At 33.2% G+C, this 23,407-nt stretch overlaps 1 long non-coding RNA gene across 50 annotated transcripts; it reads right to left on the minus strand.

Moving 5' to 3' along the window:
* Window positions 1-3,301: 3,301 nt before the first annotated feature.
* On the minus strand, window positions 3,302-15,510 carry LOC128125942 (uncharacterized). 50 transcript variants are annotated; one of them, XR_008223360.1, is made up of 26 exons: window positions 15,332-15,507; window positions 15,085-15,269; window positions 14,936-14,985; window positions 14,573-14,615; window positions 14,391-14,484; window positions 14,118-14,322; window positions 13,916-14,039; window positions 13,694-13,761; window positions 13,527-13,580; window positions 13,260-13,366; window positions 13,119-13,190; window positions 12,923-13,040; window positions 12,453-12,514; window positions 11,952-12,025; window positions 11,306-11,551; window positions 11,139-11,215; window positions 8,276-8,429; window positions 8,051-8,196; window positions 7,570-7,625; window positions 7,113-7,247; window positions 6,929-7,011; window positions 6,775-6,854; window positions 6,520-6,699; window positions 5,153-5,829; window positions 4,078-4,169; window positions 3,781-3,998 (listed from the first exon to the last, which is right to left on the minus strand). It is a non-coding gene; the product is annotated as an uncharacterized LOC128125942 (long non-coding RNA). The 50 variants fall into 50 exon arrangements; XR_008223346.1 differs by adding an exon at window positions 3,302-3,545 and having other exon boundaries at window positions 3,914-3,998; window positions 14,118-14,615; window positions 15,332-15,508; XR_008223344.1 differs by adding an exon at window positions 3,302-3,487 and having other exon boundaries at window positions 3,914-3,998; window positions 14,118-14,615.
* Between the last annotated feature and the right edge of the window lie 7,897 nt (window positions 15,511-23,407).

Below are 23,407 nucleotides of genomic sequence, written 5' to 3' on the forward strand. Positions count from 1 at the left end.
CTTATGGGGGTATTTTGGTAATTTGGGAATCTATGGAAGTGGATCATTGGTGGATGTAGGTGTTGGACTTGGAGCTGTATTTGGTGGAGATTGACTTTATCACTTCGAGCTACTTGTGAAGTGAGTTCTCGTGATTATATCAACAGGGTCTAAGGCACTAATGTCGACCCTTTTCGGATTTGTATCCGGGATATTGCATGATAAGCTTATTGATTGACATCCTGGTAATTAGGATGATGATATGCTTAGGGACATGGTTAGGACGTTAGGTCAGTATCTTGGTATATAGGATGATGCTATGTTAGTGACCGATTAGGTCTATATCTTGGTTATAGGATGTTGTTATGATAAGTGATTTGTTAGATCGATTTGAATGTTATATATGCTAACGTATGATATTTATGTGCACATGATTGTTTTATTGGGGGTTGGGTTGAGGCGGTCATGCTTTGTGCTGAAGGCCAACATACCTAGGGTGGTCCGGATAGACTGAAGTCCCTGCGAGGCGGTCAAGTCAGGCCGAAGGCCCGACGAGCGGTCCGGATAGGCTGTAGGCCTTGCGAGGCGGTCCTAGGCGTGCTGAAGGCTCGGAGAGCGGTCCAGATAAGCTGAAGGCCTGCGAGGCGGCCCCGTCAGGCTGAAGGCTCATAATGCATGCTGTTTGTTTATATGATATGATTATATATGTATGGCGTTGGTATTTTGGGGGTAACTCGCTAAGCCTTCGAGCTTATATTTATCGATTATTGTTTCAGGAAATTCTGATGATCGCGAGAAGGCGAAGGCGTGATCGTGCACCTCCTTATATTTTTATAATCTGATTCTTGGATACTTTAACACTAAACCATTTTTGAAAACAAGTTTTGTAATAATTATTGGTTTTAAAATGTTTTAAAAAGTTTACATTTGACATGATTTTTATGGATGTTACACATTCCCACTAGTGATCACATCATCATGACATGTTATATAAATTGAAACTCTCATGACCTTTCAAATTTCCAATAAACTCTCATAAGCTTTTAAATCTGTAATAACATATAAAATGTTTAATTAACGTGAGATAAATAGAAAAAAAAAACTTTATACCTATGTTTTAATCTTTTACAAAAATTTGATAATAATAAGCGACTTTAAAATTAATTAATAATAACATACTGCAATAACAAAAATTAATTACATTACATTACGTTATAAACATTATATTTCAAATGATAAAAAGAAAATTTAAAAATAGTCAAATACGTAATTTTTAAATCACTTAACCATAACAAGAGTTAAAACTAACACTAAATTAATAGTTATATTTAAATTTATTCACGAATATACCACAAGTAGATGTCATTAACTGATCTGATTCTAACGTTATATATATATATATATATATATATATATATATATATATATATATATATATATATATATATATATATATATATATAACGTTTCGTTATCATTGCGACATATTTTATGATAATGCTATTAACTTCAATCCTACTAGTAAAAGTTTCGTCATAACCTGTTATTTAACTTATTTGAATAAACTATACATTTTGATTTATTCAATGAATACAAATTTTATTTACAATACACACAATACCCGAAAGTCTTGTCATATACCCTTTTCAATAAATAAAATATTGGCTAGCAATAAGGTTCACATACTTCACTGTCACTCGTAATAAAACGAAACCAAATGAGTTAAGTGATAATATTGAAAATATAATCCTACAAGTGGTAACCAAAATCAATCATGTTGAAATTTCTCGATAACAAAGGACTATGTGATAAGTGTTTAGATTTTCAAAGTATATGTTAGAAAATAGAAAGAACATTTTTTATGAATGTCTTAATAAGAAAAAAGTAGAAAGATGCAATATTATCATAGTGCACCGTCTTATTAAACAAAATTTAAATGTTAGATTTTGAAGATATAAATCTATAAAAGTTGACCAAAATAAAACAAGTTATTTTCAAAATACAAAGTCTTACAATGTCTTAATAGGTTAGATATTGAAATCTATAATGCAATACTAGAAATAATAAGGGCTAGTTCCATATAAGCCCTTAGGTTTTAAAAAAATATTGATTTTACCCTAGTGCGTCTTTTGGGGTTAATAAAGCCTGAGGTTTTGTTTAATGGGTTTATTTATTGTAATTACAAGGTTTTACCCATTGTTGGCGGTAACCCTCTCTTGAGTTGGCAAGTTGGATCCTATGTGGAATCCTACATGGTAGTCAACATGACATCCCCCTTTATATCAATTTCATCCTCGCAAGACTCGGTCGACATTTCTCTCCCACGTAATAATGTCAACATCCTTTCCAAAATCAAGCTCCATAGGGATTTCATGAAGTAAGAAGAAGGGCAGAGTGAAATTTTAGCAATGCCCTACTTATAAGGTAACAATGAATTTGATTTATTTCATGATCCTAAGTTGGTACAAGGAAGTTGTGGGTTTTTCAAATGAGTTGACGATCAACAAGATAAGGAAGACTTAAATAGGTTTACAGAACATAGACAGATGATGGCATTTATGCAGATGGTTGTTTTTTTGTTGGGAGCTATATTGTTCATGCTTGTTTTAGTAGTGTACAAGATATAGTTGAATTTGATTGTTTTGACATTGGTTGTTATGATAATGGTTGTTTTTAAAAGTACATTGCATAAAATGGTGTTTGGATGATACTAAACGATACATATTATAAGTACATTGCATAAAATGGTGTTTGGATAGTATTTGGATGATTTTAAAAGTACATTGCAGAAAATGGTGTTTTAATTATTCTAAACGGTACACCTTAAAAGTAGATTGCACAAAATAGTACACCCATATTGTACTCTTTGAAATATACATTGCAGAAAATGGTATTTGTAATTAAAAGTACATAATAAGAAGGGGTGTAACCATTAAATATAGTTAAATTCCATAATACCAATATGTCCTTTATATATATATATATATATATATATATATATATATATATATATATATATATATATATATATATATATATATATATATATATATATATATATATATTCCTTTATGTACTTAAATGATCAACTATGACGAAACCCCACCTAAAAATTAAAGATCCATGCAAAGAAGCTAAATGTGGAAATACTAATCTTGATTGATAGTAATCAAAAGTTACTTGAGGCCCAAGTTGTGAATTAATTAAAGAGTAGTCCCCTTCCCTTCCCTTCCCTTGTCCCATTTTGTACAAAAATGACTTCTTCCACCAAGCTTCGTTTATTTGAATTTGTTTCGTCTTCCCTCCCCTTTGATAATATGTCTTCCCACAACCACAATTTATACATTAACCGGTTTTTGATTATTTGTTTATGCTTCTTTTAATTAAATCCTAACAGCTTAAACCTTCATATTTTACCGGAATTGGACGGTTAAATCCCGCTTGTGACAACAGATTCCCAACCGCTGCAAGGTCTCTACAGAACACCCATCCATTTGTACTAAAATGCCTAAACAATTCACAAAAAAGGCATCCTAAATGGTAACAAAAGAGCAAGTGGAAGTATGCTGCAATCAACGGGTGTAATAATTATTAATTAATGTACATATAAAAAAACACCAAAACATGTTTACAAAAGTGGCAACCTATATAATCCCCACTACACCCCCTTTCTATCTAACCAACTACTCCAAAGTGACTAGATTTGTAGACGAAGAAGAACCACCATCCTCATTGCCAATGGGGGGCAAGGGCTTAATGTAATGAGTTTGGGGCCAAAGATTGTTTCCATTAACATGTATGTTTGAAGAGTAACATTCAAGATATTTATCTTTAGAAAAGTATTAATTAATATATCCATAAGGTGTTTGATGGATAAAATTAATTGCAATAATTTTCTGTACACATGGAATTCCAGACAAATCCCACAACTTACATGATCAGGCCGTAGCATCTAAGTCCACCATGTAATTTTCACATCCTCATCTAGCTTCAAACACATTTCCTTGACTATGAAAAATCTACAATAATTTATACAGCTAGTAACAATCTTTGTTACGATTAATATAATTTTTATAATGCATAAAATTAGTAATATACCTCATATTCTTTCCAAAGCGATTCATTTTCCTTGTCACTGTTGGACAAACATTAGAATTCCATCTTTGACTTTCCTTATTCATGTGGCAAACCTGTTCATAAAAGTATATCTTAGATTTTCCAAAAGGTTAGTCTTAACAAGAAAAAACTTGAAAGGTACAATGTTTTCAAAATGTATTATCCTAATAAGAAAAAAAAAGTTAAAAGATAACATTTAAATATGTTATATTTCAAAAATAAAATGTTGTCTTAATCAGGAAAAAGGTTGAATGATAAAAAAAAAAAATTCAAATCTAATAATATTCGATTTTCAAAGTGTATTGCTTTAATAAGAAAAAGGTTGAATGGTAGAAGTTTTTAAACTTAGTAGTCTTAATAGGTGAGATTTTTAAAGTGCAATGTCTTCATCAGGAAGGTATTAAATGAGTGTCTTAATATGTTAGATATTAGCAGTATAACACTATAATTTAAATAGTAATATTTAAGATAAAGCACATTGTCTTAATATGAAAAAAGATATACAGAAATAGGAAAGAAAATTGAAAGTATAATGTTAGTGATGGTAACATAAATCATAGATGCTTAGATTTTCAAAGTACAATGGCTTAATAGTAAAAGATTGTAAGAAAAAAAATCTCTATAGCTATATTTTACAATTGTCTAGACATTCAAAGTCTAGATTTTTCAAGTATAAAATGCTATATATGTTTACCAAAATCAAGCAAGTTTAGATTTTCAAAATAAAGTCTTGATAATAAAAAAAAATTAAAGCTATAATATGCTATAACTGGTAACCAAAAACAAAAATGTTTAGTTTGTGGATGTAGAGTGACTTGATAGCAAGAATAATAAAATTACAGTGTCTTAATAGCTTTGATTATGAAAATATAATGTTTTTTTTATAAAATTATATTGTTTTAATAGAAGGTTATATACCTTTGCATCTAAATAGCATTCAGTTGCAACATACAAACTTATGAGGCCAATATGGAAAGGATTTTTTTTATTATTGTTACCTTATTAGACATTTTACATGTATATTAAGTAATCAGCAAAGTCCAGTTTGGTTTATTACCTTGTCCGTAACACCTCCCATAACCTTAATGTTTTATCGTATTCAAATACCCTGAAACCATGTGATACTTTTTAATTAGCAAGGGTAGAGGAGTAAATTTACTTGCCTTTTGAGTTGGATCAGAATCCAACAGAAACAGAAAGCAGTTGTTTTGTCTGAAGTAGTTGTGTAATGGGCTGTTGAATAGTTCCACCAGCTGCCCTATCAAAACAATAATAGACATGCTAAGAAACGGAATCGCGGATTCCGGCAGAGTTGGAATTCGAGATTCCATTTCTTGACGTGTTTGGTTGACAGTTTGGATGGAATACACTTCTGTTGGATTTCTTGAAATTCCATGTTTGATAATCACAGCTAGGAACTGGAATTGTGGATACCGGTGGGATTGGAATTCGAGATTCCATTGAATGGTGCCTTTGGTTGAAAATTCGGACGGAATGCAACTTTGTCAAATTCCTTGGTATTTCATATATTGATGGACTTGAACCATTTATTTATAGGGGCAGGCGGAAGGAATGCCAGTTTTGATTCATTCCTCCCTCTTTATTAAAAGACCAAAATACCCTTGTTATATATTGAGATAGAGGGAGGACATTTGATAGCGCAAAGAAATAGTTGAGAGTGCATGGCTTTTTGATCACGGTTGAAATTTGGACCTAATCATTCCAATAAAACACCTGAAAGCTTATGAATTATTTTTCAAGATGAATAATAATGGAGAGAGAGAGAGAGAGAGAGAGATCACTCATGCTCTGTGAGATAAAAATTCTTTATTTCAATTATTAGCAAAATATTGTGTGTATAATAAATAAATAAAAAACACAAAGTAAAATGACTAATTAGATAAAGTAAAATGACTTTTTTTTGCCCTTATCTTCATCTTCTAAATCTCCTTCATCTTAAATCATAAAAATCAAACCAAATTCAATCAACACCCAAAAATTAAAGAAAAATCAAGATCCAAAAGTATAAAATAAAAATAATTCTAACCTAACAATCTTTTTAGTTTACTGTTCATGGTTTTTTTTAATAAATTTGTTGGTACCTTGGATCTTAATTTTGTTTTAGTTTTAGCTTAATTTTTGGGTATTGGTTTGATTAGAGTTTAAGATTAAAGTTGAGGAATTTTAGGTTTACAGGATGAAGGATAAAAGAAGAGAGGGACAAAATAGTCATATTTCACTTGGATTTCACGAACATTTTGCAATACCAACAGTTCCACCATAGAGAGAAAACTTTCAACAAAACTATACTTTATTGACCCCTTGTGCAGCAAATGAAATATCTTAGATGAAAACCATAAGTTTTGAAATATCACGAGGACGAAATTGTAATTTACTCTATAAATAATAATAGTGGCATGTTACCTGGCAATAACCAAGATCAAAGTTGTAGAATGAGTAAGTCAACAATATATCATTACCTTAAAAACAAAAATAAAATACTTAAATAAAAAAAACCACATTTGAAATGTATGGTTATTTTCATACCACATCTTTCTCAATCAAACCCTTCCTTTCTCTAATTTCTGTAAACCTTTTTATACCCTGCAACATGAAATTGCAATAAATATAAAAACCTCTTTTGGGTGATAGAACTTGGAGGGCAAAATAGTCATTTACCTGCAATTGGTTTTTGATAGTCATGTATTCTAATGTTTTAGCTGAGACAACATACTGCCTCTGTGTAAGAATGCATAAACCTGGAATTGAACAGATTTTAGTTAAAATTAGCCAAAAGGGTCAATGCGTAAATTTCAACAAAATATAAAAAAACCTTTTTTTGCCCCTATAGAATATTCTCTGTTTTAAAGCATCTGGATCCATGACTAAGCCTTCATAATCCAAAAAGCTTGACCACTGTATAGCATAAATAGCATTTTTTTTAAATTTATTTTTCTCTTAATTTTTATACGAGTATAAGCAATGTTCATTAGTTTTTACACATAGAAGGCATGTACTTTATTCTTTATCCATAATAGGAGCATATTTTCAGAGAATCTTTTCGGGGATTAGGGTATAGTTATGCTCCTTAAATGTATGACAGATAAGCCAGACTCCTCCACTATACAAGTAAAGAGAAGGGAATGATAGACCTGAAATCAGTAGAACACATTTAAAAAAAAAAAAAAAAATGATAAACATATTTTCAGAGAATGCTATAATCGGGTAGACATCATCTAAAAGTATAATGTTGTAATAAGAAAATAGCTAAAAGTAGCATGCTAAAATTGGGAAAAAATTTCAAAGTACAAACAAAAAGTCGAAAGTCCATTACTGTAATAGAAAGAAAGGATGGACAAATAAATGAAAGTAAGTTGTTATCTATTATTGCATTTAGGCCTAAAAAATAACCTAGAAAAATATTCTTTAAAGTATGGAAAACTAAAAGGCACCCTTGTTTTGTATATTTGTTACCTTTAACTTTGCATCATTAAACAGTGTTTCTCTCAGACTTCACTGCATTCTTACACCTTGCAAAAACCACAGACCTAATTGAGAATCAATAAGCCTTGTTGATTGAAAAATACATAAATTTATCTTTCCTATATGGATGGGCCCCATCTCTTCTGCATCTATAGGGAGGGAGACTTATTTCATTACAAGCAATTTCAATGTATTCAAAGTTGTTGTTAAATTGGACTATTCTGCTAAACTTCATTCTCTACTTATCTCACAAAAATCCTTAGATATGATAATTCTGCAATTAGTTTTTCTAAGTACAGTGACTTTATAGGAAAAATAATAAATGTAATATTACCCTAAAAAGATTGATTATATATTATTGTTACAGAACCACTGATATTCGATAATGAAAATTGTTACTAATTGGAAAACAAAATTATCTTCTATTAAAGTATTAAGATATATGATGATAAGGTAACAAAAATTGCAATACCTGATCCCCTCCGTTTCTTGTACAGATCACCACCAGAAAGAATGAGATGAAATCCATACTTTCTTAACATAATTCGTTTGGCTAAAAAAACAAAAGGTAACAACAATAAGATGCTTGTTCAAGCACAACAGCTGAATGAAGAGGTCCTGCAAAAAATTGAAGTTTTTAAACAAACAAAGTTCTCATATATAATATTTTTATTCACAAACAAGAATTAATTATTACCTCATCAGAGATAAGAAAGTACACACAAACACCCTCTCTTTATATTGACCACTTGATTTTAACATTTCCTTCCCTAATGTCCCAATTCACTGAATAAAAGCACATCTTTTTTTGATTGATTCAACAACATCAAGTATGTTAATCCCATCATTTCCTGAAGATGATATAAATAAGCACAAGTTTTAGGAACAGAGGGGTATTTCTGGAATTACACAAACAGGGTCATAGGCTCATATAATCTTTTGTAACCAGTGGATAGAAGAAGGCTGGAATCAACAACCAACTCCCTTATAATATTTAAGATTCAATGGAACTAAAAGTGTAAATTTGTAGTAGCCTTGGAACACAAATTGAAAGTGTGATGCTATCTATAAATGGGCAGATTTTTCAAAGTATGTTATGTTGCAATAAGAAATAAATGGAAGTACAGTGCTATATATAATTGGGTAGAATTTTCAAAGCAGAATGTCCTAATAAGAAAATAGCTAAAAGTAGTATATAACTGGGTAAAAATTTCAAAGCACAATGTCTTAATAAGAAAAAGTTGAAAGTCCATTACTGACAAATAAATGAAAGCAAGTTAAAAAATAACCACATACCTAATTGAGCATCAATAAGCCTTACTGACAAAAAGATTAAAACTCAAATAAATAAACTCATGATGTTATTGGAGATAGATGTTTATGTCTGTGATTATGATAACAAGACAGAATTAGTGAAAAGTTAGCAAAGTCAAACACATTATTACATTGTGATTGAGCAAAAGGATTGGAACTTGTTACACTAAATCACAACACCTCTTGGTTTGATTAAGATTCAAGACACACTTGTATTTCTAATTGAGTAAAATTACAAATAAACAAATTATCTTTCCCTAATTGAATCTTTAATGGCTCAAAAAGTTTTAATTTGGTTTGGTTTGGTTTGTGATTATTTACTTTTGTCTACATAATTCAATCCAACAACATTTTCACCCGCAAAACAACTCTTTAACTTAATTAAGAAATTTCATCAGACACCTAAAGTGCAGAGTAGGTGATCTAATTCAAAAACCCAACAAAACAAAAGATAAATGGAGGAGAAAAAGAGAAAGAAACCCAGTGAGGGTAGTAGATCCTTGGGTGTTTGATCTGTTTAAATAAAATGACAGATTAGTTTTAAGTAAAATGACTTTTTACCCTTATGTTCATCTTATCAATCTCCTTCCATCTTAAATCATAAAAACCTAACTAAATTCAATCGAAAAAACCCAAAAAATTAAAACACAATCAACATCCATAGTTTTTTTTTTTTTTTTCCATTTTGTTGGTACCCTGGATCTTAATTTTGTTTTAGTTTTAGTTTTAATATTTGGGTTTTGGTTTGATTGGATTTTCAGATGGAGATTGAGGAATTTTTAGGTTTAGAGGATGAAGGAGAAAAAGATGGGGACAAAATAGTAATTTCAATTGAACTTCACAGACATTTTGTAACAGCATCAGTTCCAGGGAAAAACCTTGCAACAAAACTACACTTTATCAACCACTTGTGCAACAAAAGAAATATCTAGATGAAAACCATAAGTTTTGAAATATCACAAGGACGAAACTGTAATTTACTCTATAAATAATAATAATAGTAGCAATAACCAAGATGAAAGTTGTAGAACAATTAAGTCAACAATAATATATCATGCAAAAGATAGATAATTTTTTAAGAGAAGTGGTGAATATCTAACATCTGTGTTGTTAAAGTTATCATGCTCCTTAAACATAAAGACAGCTAATTTTTGAAGACAAGTAGTGAATTTTAACATGGAAATGGAAGAGATGAAAAAGACATTGGCAAAATGGTCTTTTTCATAAATTTAACATATAGGCTGTTTGAAGTTGAGACCAAACACATTACACACCATGAAATGAGTAGCGTATTTTCAAAAAGATTATTATTATGTTTTTTAGGGAGTTAGGGTTTAATTTGTGGCTCCTTCAACATATATGATGATTATTTCTTCTTTGCTAAAAGAAAGCATTTTTTTATCAAGTCAATCATAGATATAGACACAAATCCAGTAAATATAAGATGCCATTATCCAGGTAGCACTTTATCAGTGCAGCACTTATTAAAAAAAAAAAAGGAGGGTTATTTGCCTTATATCAGGAACAATACACAATCTGATATAAGCTTTTTTCCAAAATCAGTTGGATATGCTAAAATATCAAACCCATTAGATGATGTAATATATCAGGAAAAATTAAAACCCAAAATTTACAAAACATGCAAGAATCTGAGCAGAACCTTTGAAACATGGAGAAACGTAACAGAAATGAGTTACTACTTATAATCTCCATTTTTGTATCCATAATTTCTTAATAGGTTGAATGTTGAAAGTATAATATTAAAACAATGCCTCGTTAAGTTCGATTTGGAAAAAGAAAACTAGGAAAAGAATTAATAGTATAATGCTATGATTTGAATTTACCTGAGCAATAAGTTTTAAAAATTATACAGCCTTTAACCCCACCCAGTTGCTGATGGAAGAGTGGCATTACCTATATTTCTAGTCAATATGAGTTCTTGAAGATTGTAGCATCATTTCAATAAACTATCTTATCAGAAGGAATCTCTGAGCAACTGCAACTAATCAGAATTTTAACCATTTAAAAGAATTAACTATGGCACACAAAATATGAGTTCTTCAATTTATCTGCCACTAAAACAGCGTAACTATGGTGATGAAATGTGGAGCAAAAGAAGAGAAATTACATTTAGAATGTGTATATGAATATGAAATCTAGAGTTGATAAAAAAACAATCATGGAAAAACTAAAATGTTCGATAAAAAGAATTGACTAAATAACAAATATAATTTGTATAGAATTACCAGGTGTACCAAATAAGTTCTGAAGGCGTTTTCATGCGATATTCAACATTTTTTTTGATAAAAAAGCACATCAATTCCTGAAGATAAAAAATAAGCACAAGTTTTAGGAACAGAGGGGTATTTCAGGAAATACACAAACAGGGTCATAGAGCTACCTGTTCACTTACATATTGTTTCCATGCTTTGTCAGGTTGTAATCAGTGGCAATTTGATAAAGCAAGTTCATAATTTCATAACATGAAGGCATAATCACCCAATACCCTTTTCTGAGATTCAATAATGTACCTTTAAACATTAACAGAAAAGCTAAATAAGAAAGGGTCCACTAAATAACTGCTGAAGGTGTTTTCCATGCAATATTCAACATCTTTATTTGATTGAATCAACATGAAGTAAGTTAATCCCATCATTTCCTGAAGATAACAAATAAACATAAGTTTTAGGAACAGATGGGTATTTCTGGAAATACACAAACAGGGTCATAGACTCATATGATCTTTTTGTAATCAGTGGTAATCACCCAGCACCCTTATTTGAGATTCAATGCAATAACCACACACCTTATTGAGCATCAATAATAAGCCTTACTGATTATATAATACATAAATTTATCATACTCATCAATAAGCCTTACTGATTATAAAATACAATGTAAATTTAGGCTGCTCATTAAGTCTAAAACAAACAACAATTTTGACATGATGTGATTAAGTCCAACTGAGCCACCATAATACCATCTTTTTCCAAAAAAAAAAATCTTTCTAAATTGTCAAATTAGTAGTGTAGTTTGTGAGGGTAGAAGAGTAAACTTACTTGCCTTTTTGAATTATATCAGAATCCAGTAGAAACAGAAGCAGTCGTTTTGTTTGAAGTAGTTGTGAAATGAGCTGCCATATCAAAACAGTAATAATATACATGTTAGAAACTGCAGCTAAGAAATGGAATCGCGGGTTCCGACAGAATTGGAATTCGAGATTCCATTTCATGACGTGTTTGGTTGACAATTGGGACGGAATTCAGTTCTGTTGGATTTTCTTGAAATACTATTTTTAGTAATCGATTTGCAGCCAAGAATTGGAATTGTGGATTCCAAGGAAATTGGAATTCAAGATTCCATTCAATGGTGCATTTGGTTGAAAATTCAGACAAATTCCTTCAAATTTCAAATTTGATGGACTTCAACCATTTATGAGGGCAGGTTGGTTTCAATTTCATTACTCTTTTTTTTTATTAAATGACCAAAAAGCCCTTGATCACGGTTGAAATTTGGACCTAATCTTTCCATAAAAAAAAAAAAGAAGAAAAACAAAACACCAGAAAGCTTGTGATTCATCTTTCATGATGAGTAAGGATAGTGGAGAGAAATCACTCAAGCCCTGTGAGAAAGAAAAAAATTATTTCTTACAAACATTAGCAGAATATTGTGTATAATAAAAAATTTAAAAAAAAACACTAATAATTAACAATCAAATTTAGTTTTGCTGCAAGGTTCGTCTCTGGCGGCATTAAAAAAAGGTTTTAAAGTAAAATGACTCTTTTGCCCTAATCTTCATCTTCTCAATCTCCTTCATCTTAAATCATAAAGACCTAACTAAATTCAATCAACACCCAAAAATTAAAACAAAATCAAGATTAAAAAAAAATAAAAAATAAAAAAATAATAATAAAAAAAAAAAACAACAACTAACCTAACAACCTTTACTTTTCTAAATGAAAACCATAACTTTTGACATATCATAAGGACGAAATTGTAATTTACTCTATAAATAATATTGTCATGTTACCTGGCAATAACCAAGATCAAAGTTGTAGCACGAGTAAGTCAACAATATATCATGCAAAATGCATACATTTGGATTACCATCACCCTCATAGAACAACAATGAGCTGTCAAGTCCTTACCTTAAAAACAAAAATAAAATACTTAAAATAAAAAAAACCACATTTTAAATAATTTGAAATGCATGGTTATTTTCATACCACATCATTCTCGATCAAACCCTCCCTTTCTCTAATTTTGGTAAACCTTTTAGCCTGTTCCGGAGAAATACTCTGCAACATGAAATTGCAATAGATATAATACGTGGGTGACAGAAGTTGGAGGGCAAAATAGTCATTTACCTTCCATTGGTTTTTGAAAGACATGTATTCGGATGTTTTAACTGAGACAACATACTGCCTCTTTGCATATGTTGAATTGTATAAGATCCTACTAAAATTGCCCAAACCTGGAATTACATGTCGATAGCAGATTTAGTTAAAATTAGCCAAAAGGGTAAATGTGTAAATTGGATAAAATTTTCAAAGTGCAATGTCTTAATCAGAAAGAGTTGAAAGTACAATAATGTAATAGAAAGAAAATGAAACTAGGATGCTAAAAACACTTACATAAAATGCCCATGGATTTGATTCATGATCAGGTGCAAGTGTGTTTCTCTTGCTCTGTATCACATGCAATTATGAACTTCATATATATATATATATATATATATATATATATATGTGTATATATATATGTGTATATATATATCTATATATATATAAGGAGTGAAAACCTCTTTGTGGACTAAAAAAAATTCTTTTGGAACCTTTGGATTTATTGCACCATTACTCATAGAATGACCTGTCAAAAACCACATTTTAAATAATTTGAAATGTATGGTTATTTTCATATATTCGATAATGAAAATTATCTATTAAGTACTAATTGGAAAACAAAATTATCTTCTATTAAAGTATTAAGATATATGATGATAAGGTAACAAAAATTGCAATACCTGATCCCATTTCTTGTACAGATCACCACCAGAAAGAATGAGATGAAATCCATACTTTCTTAACATAATTCGTTTGGCTAAAATAAAAGGTAACAACAATAATCACAGCTGAATGAAGAGGTTCCTACAAAAAAAACTGAAGTTTTTTAACAAAAATCCCATATATAATACTTTTTATTCACAAAAGGGAATTGATTATTACCTCATCAGAGATACGAAAGTATACATCAGCACCTCTTTATATTAATTGACCACTTGATTTTAACATTTCAATCCACCATGAGGCATTTCCTTCCCTGATGTAAAGATCTACCAGGCATACTAAATAAGTACTGAAGGTGTTTCTGTGCAATATTCAGCATCTTTTTTGATTGATTCAACATGAAGTAAGTTAATCCCATCATTTCCTGCAGATAAGCACAAGTTTTTAGGAACAGAGGGGTATTTCTGGAAATAAACAAACAGAGTTACAGACTCATATCTTTTGTAATTCAGTGGATAGAAGACAGAAATCACCCAACACCCTTATTTGAGATTCAATGGAACTAAAAGCGTATCTTTGTAGTGGCCTTGAAACAAAAAGCTCAGCATATAAATTGTTAAAAAAATCACAACACCTCTTGGAAGTATCCTCATTTGATTAAGATTCAAGCTTACTTTCCTTATGCCCCCAAAAATCAATTTTCAATCTCTAAAAATCCTGCAGTAAGAAAATTACAAACATAAGTCCATATATTTTTGTAGCAATGACAATCAAAATCTGTTTCAAATATGGAAATTTAACACTTCAGCCTAACGTATATTAATTATAGGCAACTCTTAGTTAGAACCAAATACACTTCTATTTCTAATTGAGTTAAAACTACAAACAATAAATTTTCTTTCCCTGATTGAATCTCTAATAGCTCAATAATTTAATCCAATAACATTAAGACATTTCATCAAACACCTAAAGTGCACAGAAGAAGAATCTACAACTAAACAGTACTTTTTTGGGTTTCAAGACTATTTAAACTTAACTATTGTTTGACCAATCATCTTCATTTGATGGGTGCTTTCTATTAGGTGGCCTGCTTCAAAAAACCAACAAAACAAAAAATAAATGGACGAGAAATAGAAAGAAAAAAGAAAACCAGAAATCGGAGGAGAAAAGAGACAATTAAACTCACAGCCTAGAAATCAGAGGAGAAAGACATGTGCTCGTTTTCTTGATCGATGATGATGGTGAACCAAACTGACATCGGAACCAGACGTCATACTACAACTACAAAGAATAAAGGTACAACCCAATAGCCCGATGAATCCATCACAGTGATGAAGGGAGGCCTGAAGATGTTAGCCTAATTTAAAATGCCTAACAAAAACAAAAACGAAATCAATAAAATACACACACAAAAAAAAAATCAAGAACGTTACCTAACAGAGGAAGAGGGAAACGCAGAGGATTGTTGAACGCCGGGGAATGAAAGAAAGAGGAAACGTGGTGTCGATAGAAGAAAAAGAACCTCCAAATAAAACCCTATTCTTCAAAGAAACATGTATGTATGTTGTTTTGAGAGAAGCCAGAGGGATGAGTGAAGAAGGTTATTTTAAGCGCGAATACACCGACCCAACCCTTTCGACTTCCGATTTCTAACGGTTCTTTTTATAAAACATTCCTAAATTACTAAATTACCGTACTAACGAAATAACATTTTCATTTATCTTAAGCCCCTTAACTTTTGTTTTTTACTTTAACCTGCCTTTTTTCTTTTTAATTTTTATCACAAATTTGGTCTACACTTATTTTTTTTTACAACTTTCTTTTTATATAATTTCTAAAATTTAGGCTTTTAAAAAAAATTATTTTGTTACAATTTTATAAAATTTGATTTTTTACAAATATTCTTTTAATTTTGTTTTATATTTGCTTTTCTTAGATTTTTCTGATTTTATAAATTATATTTTTTTTAATTTGTTTTCTATATTCTACAAAAATTATTTTTTACATCTTTGTTTTTTTTTTTCAAATTGTTTTTAAAAAAACTAGTATTCTTTAGAAAATTATTTTTTACAAAGATTTATATCTTTGTTCTAATGCATGTATTTTAAAAAAATTCCCGTATTTAAATAAATATTATTTTTTAAAATTTATTTACTATTTTTTATATTCATTTTCATGCGTCTATAGTTATAAAAACAAGTAGGAGTTATGATTTTTTTTTCTTTTACATCGTCGGTTTCAAAAAGAATCTTTTTAAGAGTGCACTTTTATGTTACAGTTAAATGTCTCATCCAAATTCCTTTGTTTTACAATTTTGGAATGGTGAAAACATTTAAATATCTCAAAGGGAGGATCATCCTTAACTCAAGTAATAAAACATTTAAAAGTTAAAACTTCTATTGTTTTCATAATCTTTAAAATATCTATCAATATATAACTAAAGAAAAAGAAAATATTGAAATATTTAAAATATCGAAAAATTCAATCACTATCTAGACTTCACCCATCATCTAAAAGAACGAAAAATTATGAATCTTTCACAACTCAAAACTCAAAACCCTCACTCCTAACCTATCATGAACTTTTTGTTTTCTTTTATGTCACAATCATTTCTTCTATGGTCCCATTGTTTCGTTGAGTTTATATCCCCGTCATCGAGCCACTACTCACATTAACACTCTTCATCTGGACCGATGTGTGTCGCTCCATAATCATGGCCTGCCGATTGCCCGTCGCTCTTGCGAATTGTTTCTCATACTCGCTATTTTTTGGTTCTCATCGCTTCTCTTTTTTTTGTCAAACTTGTTGATATTTATCTGTATTTTTTAGAAAAACATAGGTTGAAATCCACTCTAATCGTGTAACGGAGCAAAGACAAAGAAAAGTTTATTAGCCTATTGAGTATAACTAAGAGATGAGTGACTTACACGACAATTTGGGAGTTATTGATGGTTATTTTGTAACATCAAGCAAATAATAGTTAGATATTTAATTTATATAATATATATATATATATATATATATATATATATACATACTAAATTTTAAATAAAAAATTTAATAGAAAAGAAATTTGTCAATTGGATTATATATGTCTTCATTTGAATCCAACTAGGGATGACATCGTCCAAACCTAGACTGAATTGTATCGAGAACCGAAGAACCAAGAACCAAGAACCAATTTAGTGGAAAATGGAGAATTGAAAACATGACTAGATACCTCATTTTCGATTCTGGTTCGGGTCTACAAGTAAGTGTGTTCTTTAAGGATGTGTAGTTTCGGACCCGACCCAAACAGGACTGAGAACCAACGAGATTTAAAACAGAGAGAACATCACACATATACAAAAAAAATAAAAATAAAATAAAAAAATAAAAAAGGAAGAGGGGCGATGAGATAAAAAGGCCCACAAAAAAATCATAACACCTCTTGGAAGTATCCTCATTTGATTAAGATTCAAGTTTACCTTCCTTATGCTCCCAAAATCAAATTTCAACCTCTAAAATCATGGTAAGAAAATTAAAAACATAAGTCCAAATTTTATTTGTAGCAATGACAATAAAAAAAAGTTTTCAATATGCAAATTATATAGTTTATCCTAGTGTATATTAATTGGAAAGGAAACCTAACTTAATTAAACAGAAACACACACCTTCATATGCAAATTTTTGTTAGAACCAAAATACGCTTCTATTTCTAATTGAGTTAAAAACAATAATGATAGGTGTTCTAGCATTCTATACATACTAGTTAAGGCAATAGAAGCAATATAAAATCCTATGTGTACATGCACCCTAAAGGATCTAGGTTTATTCTATTATAGCAACCTATTTATGAAAAATAATAGAAGAATTACTAACCTCTTGATGTTCTTGATCTTTTGGAATACTCCTTAACTGAGATCTGATCACAACCATCTTTTCTTTGGACGAAGAGGACCAGTAGTAGGAATCCCTGTTTGTTTCACACCCAAGACTCCAAGAGAGTACCAAAAAATAAACTAGGATGAGGGTCAATTTCACAAACCCTAAAAGGGTAAGAAATCGTCCACTAAGAAAGGGGAGGAAGAAGGACGACGAAAAATCAAGTCAAGGTTCAAGGAGAATGAAAATCCCAAGTGCCTTATATATAACATGGATCCTTGCATTAGTTTCACCCCCATCCCATGTTGGATGGAGTGAATTGTGAGTTTCATCTCCCATCCCATGTGGGATAGAGTGATTTTCGAATTTCCCCTTATCCTTAAGTGCTTAGGAATATTCCAGTCAGTTAACATTTAACCAATTAATATTCAACCATTTAATTAATTAAAACTATTTAATTAATTTCCAAAATAATTTCTAACCAACTAGTTTAGATCAGTTGGCCACCAGGGTTGCTTGGGTGGTTTTCCTTTGGGAGGTCTCGGGTTCGAGTCTTCTTGGAGGCTTTTCCATAGGTGAAGCGGGTAAAGGGGGTATATGGTAACTCCCATGGGTGAAGGTTCGGGAAACGCATACTGCCCGCTTGGATGTTGTGACATCCCCATTTTCATGGCCAGAAAAGACCGATTTGTTTATGCTTTATTTTAAAAATCATAGTATGTTTTAAAGAAATATGTTACGGAATTTGTTCCCAGAAAAAAACATGATAAATATATTATCAAAGCATTTCCGAAGAAATGTATTTTATTCTTTTTTAAAACCTTGGGATGTCATCGTCAATAAGAAACATAAGCATAAACAGACCTTACATTCATTTACACTAGTGATCTACATCTCCTTAGTCTCTCAGTGTAATGTTGCTTCATATCGACACCTGTGATACAAATAAGCTTGAGTGGGTCAGGTTGGGAAACCTGGTGAGTACATAGGGTTTTCAACCCATAATAATATAATCATTATGTTTAATCATCAAACAATTAACACAATTATCCATCCCCAATATCTTCTTTATTTTTAAGGGTCTACCCTAAGAATCATTTATCCTACATTCATTCAATCCGAAGTCCATTGCTTCCAGGGTTTATACGACAGGCACTAAGTCCATAGTTGCCAATGCTCATTCGTAAAGCACTAATTCCATAGCTGCTAAAGTTCATTTATTGGGTACTAAATTCATAGCTACTAGTGTTTATCTAATAAGTACTAAGTCCATAGCTATCAACGTTTATCTAACAGGTACTAAGTCCATAGCTACCAATGTTTATTTAACATGTACTAAGTCCATAGCTACCAACGTTTATCTAACAGGTACTAAGTCCATAGCTACCAGCGTTTATCCAATAGGCACTAAGTCCATAGCTACCAATGGTGGAGATTAATGATTGGATCGTATTCTGATGACCAGAGAGCTGCAATTACTTAGGAGCAGTTCAGGGATATGTTCCACGCCCGCTACATTCCATGGGTCGAGCGGGAACGGTTGACTCAGGAGTTCTTGGAGTATAGACAGGATGGTGAGACGGTGACAGAGATCACCCGTATGTTCACGGAGAGGGTGATGTTCTGCCCGGAGTTTGCTTTTGAGCAGGTTCGGATGACACGTTATCTAAGCATGCTCAAGACTGACATTCGACAGTTTGTAGCGACCCTGCATTGTGATACGCTTCTGGATTTACAGGAGGCCACTAGGCGGTGTGAGTTAGAGATTGAGTTGCAGTTGAGGGAGCAGCGACAGGCCACAAAACAATCACAGTCGGCACCAAAGTGGTCTAAGACCGCTGATTCTAGGTCAGAGGGACAGTAGGGCCGCACTTGTGGCAAGTACGGGAAGGGTCACTCGGGGGTTTGCGGATTAGCAGCATGTGCCGCAAATGCGGCAGGGAGGGGCACTATGAGAAGGATTGTCGCCAGAAAGCCCCGGTTCAGGATATGAGGATCTTCTACCACTTCCATTAGGTTGGTCACGTGAATACCAACTGTCCACAAATCACTGCCAGGCCAGCATAGGCTCCAATGCTGGATACAATGGGGATTACTGATGGGAGTCAGGGTTGAGCAGTGCCCCGAGGGCCCAGGGATGCGCCTTCCAGCTTACAGGTTAGGATCAGGGTTTTGTGTAGTTGAACATTCAGCGCCCCCTGCAACTGAATGTACTGCTGATCCTTGGCAGCTGAATGTACTACCGAGCACTCTGGGTAACTCCTCCGGGAACACGTCACCCAACCCCGGACGTTTCCGCCATTTCTTCGGTTCGGGTTGCCAGTGGGAGAGCTAGAGTGTCCGTTGCAAGTCTCTATCGCTAACGAACACGGGATTTCCACTTCTTCGGTCTATTAGAGTTGCGTATTGGAGATCTTCGGGGTATTTTTCCCGATAGACCTAATTATGATTCCTATGGGGGATGTATGTGTGATTGTAGGTACGGACTGACTTAGTCGCTTCGGTGCCATGATCCACTGCGAGGGTCAACGAGTGGTGGTTCAAACCCCAAGTGGGGGAGAACTGATTGAGTATGGAGAGGGCATCATATTGGGATCAGGGTTTTGTTCAGCTGCCAGGGCTTGACAGTACATTCAGCACGGGTGTGCGAGTTATCTAGCGTATGTGGTGGATACGCGGGTCAGGGATCAGGTTTCAGTATCATAGGTTCCAGTGGTCAGGAAGTTTACTGACGTGTTCCCAGAGGAGTTACCTGGAATGCCTCCAGATAGACAGTTCGTGTTTAGGATCGACATAGTGTCAGGTGCGGCCCTTATCGCCAAGGCGTCGTACTGGTTGGCACCACCAGAGATACAAGAGCTGTTATCACAGATGCAGAGTGTCACACCCCCGAACCGAAGAAATGGAGGAAACGTCCGGGGGTTCGGTGACTTCATCTTGTAGTATCATCACAGTGTATATAATTGAAACAAGGCAAGCATCATCATCACACATACAATATAACAACCATCATTGATTACATCAAGTATTGTATCATTAATTTACATGCCAAAATATTCAATGCATGATGATAACAAAATACGACAAAAGTCCGCGTGTTCTCGATGACCAAATCTGCTTAACGATTCCCTGAGAATACAAGTTAATTTGAAAACGTCAACATATATAATGTTGGTGAGTTCATAGGCATGTTGTAAGAAAAGTCTTGTATCACTTTGTAAACACCAGAAAATCTGATATATTTTGTAAAATGGTTTGAAAGTTTTGTATCAAATCTTGTGTTAAAGCATGTGTGTTTCTGTTTTGAGATGTATAAAAAGAGTATACCAGACAATCCTATATTTTCAGTTGTAAGTAGAAGGTACTGTATAAATTTTTGTTTTCCCAGAAAATCCGATATTTTCTGTTTATAAAAGTGTTGTGGTCTTAAAACCCTAAGACCGGATACCAGTGTATGTATGTATGTTTTTGTATCATCAAAATTGTATATGTATTCCTTAAATTTTATAGTGGAGTTAATTTCTATGTGAGTCATTATAACCATACTTGATAATGACTGATCCGCCTGTCATGACGTTTTATAGGCGCCGACTTGTTTAAGGTAAGGTTTGTCACCCTAGACTAGGCTACTCTAACTATAGCGAACAACTCAGGTGTGGGGTGTCAACCCTGTATAGATCTATACACAAACTCTCGTTCTCCCTTCAGGAGACTCTGGTTATAACTACAGGCTTATGGTTGTACACTAGATAGGTACGAATAAATGAAATGTCTCACAAGAGCCTTAACTGAATTTACGCGAATATTGTATTACATTATGTAACGTAGTAAATAATGTTTTCGTGTATGTTTTAAGTTTACAAGGTCCAACAAGCATGTAAATGGACCGCAAATGCCCAATAAACATGTAATGAATATTCTAGGCCCAATAAGCATTTAAATGGACCACTAAGGCCCCAATAAACATGTAAGGTATGTTTCAAGCCCAATAAGCATGTAAATAAACCACTAAGGCCCAATAAACATTTAAGGTATATTTCAGGCCTAATAAGCATGTAAATGGACCACTAAGGCCCAATAAACATGAAAATAACGTATTTAGTCCGTTTGTTATTACGTTGGTTGTTTAAGCTCAATTGTTTACCAAAATGACATAAAAGACCCACTTTTTGTAATGATGACATTTTTGGCCCATTAAGCCTAAAATTTATAATTTAGGCACATTTTTGGTAAAAATGGTACTTTAGGTCCATTAAGACCATAAGTTTACATTTAAGGGCTTATTTTAAATAAAATAACATTTTTAGTCCACTTTTGTTAGAATTAACATTTTCGGCTCAATTTTGATGAAAATTGACATTTGCGGCCCAAATGTATAGAAATTTAACCTTTTCGTCCCAAGTTTAAAAAAATTTAACTTTTTAACCCATTTAACCGAAAATTTACATTTTCGTGCTAGAGTGGGCTAGGTATTCCTATTAGGACTAGAGTGCCCTGATTTGTGATGCCTTAGCCTAGGGGGAGGTGAGCTGCTATGAGATGCTTGAGAGTGAGTAGGTAGCAGTGAAGAGCTTATGAGAGATCTGTTAGAGAGTGGATTATGCATAATAGAGTACTTGGGACTTGGGATCATAGGAGGAGGACTTGGGGTGTATACTGACGCGGGGTGGACGGTAGTATTGGGCCCGTACTACTAAAAACACCGGGACAGCGTACAGTTCAAGTAAGAATCTTCGGGATGCCAGGGATCAAGGAGGGATGAGTTATCGAGTGCGAGTATGCTCGAGTGAGTTTCTAATGTATCGTATGTTGTATTTCAGAGGTAGATCATGGTGAGGACACGTCATGCGCCAGAGAGCAGCGAGACTAGTGATGAGGAGATCCGCCAGATCATCCATGAGGAGGTGGCTGCGGCCATCAGGGCAGAGATACCAGAGATGTTCAGGTCTATTAAGACCACGCTGATTAAGACTTTTGACGAGCGTTATGCCGCTCTTTCTGAGGCTGCTGTTGCAGCGGCCACCGCAGCTGTCACTGCTGCTAGGTCGCAGGGGGGTGATTCGTTGTTGTTCACGGAGTTCAGCAACACGAAGCCACCAGAGTTTGATGGGACGCAGGATCCGATTGCAGTGATGAGATGGGTATCTGACATTGAGGGGTGTTTCTATACATGCTCGTGCCCGGAGCACTTGAGGGTTCGGTTTAGCTTCGCCTGGGGGTGAAGGACTGGTGGAAGTTCACGACAACACACTATTCTTCAGCAGAGCTTGCTACGGTGACCTGGGAGAGGTTCACCGCCATGTTTCGTGATGAGTACGTTCCCTCGGTGGAACGGGATCGGTTGGCACAGGAGTTTTTGACCCTCAAGCAGGGTACGGAGTCTGTTACGGTTATTACCATGATGTTTCATGAGAGGGCGATGTTCTGCCCTTAACACGTGTCTACTGAGCAGGCACGTATGAGCCGTTATTTGAGTATTTTGAGGAGAGATATTCGGGAGTTTGTGGCGAACTCCTCGTACCAGACATTTGTCGAGCTTCAGGCAAATACCCGGAAGAGGGAGATCGAGCTAGAGACTCAGGCTAGGGAGGAGGCGGAGTCTCAGGGGAGGAATCGGCGACCGGCACAGTCCCAGCCGGAGGCCA

Source organism: Lactuca sativa, chromosome 5 (genome assembly GCF_002870075.4).
Source record: "Lactuca sativa cultivar Salinas chromosome 5, Lsat_Salinas_v11, whole genome shotgun sequence".
NCBI classification, from domain to species: Eukaryota; Viridiplantae; Streptophyta; class Magnoliopsida; order Asterales; family Asteraceae; genus Lactuca; species Lactuca sativa.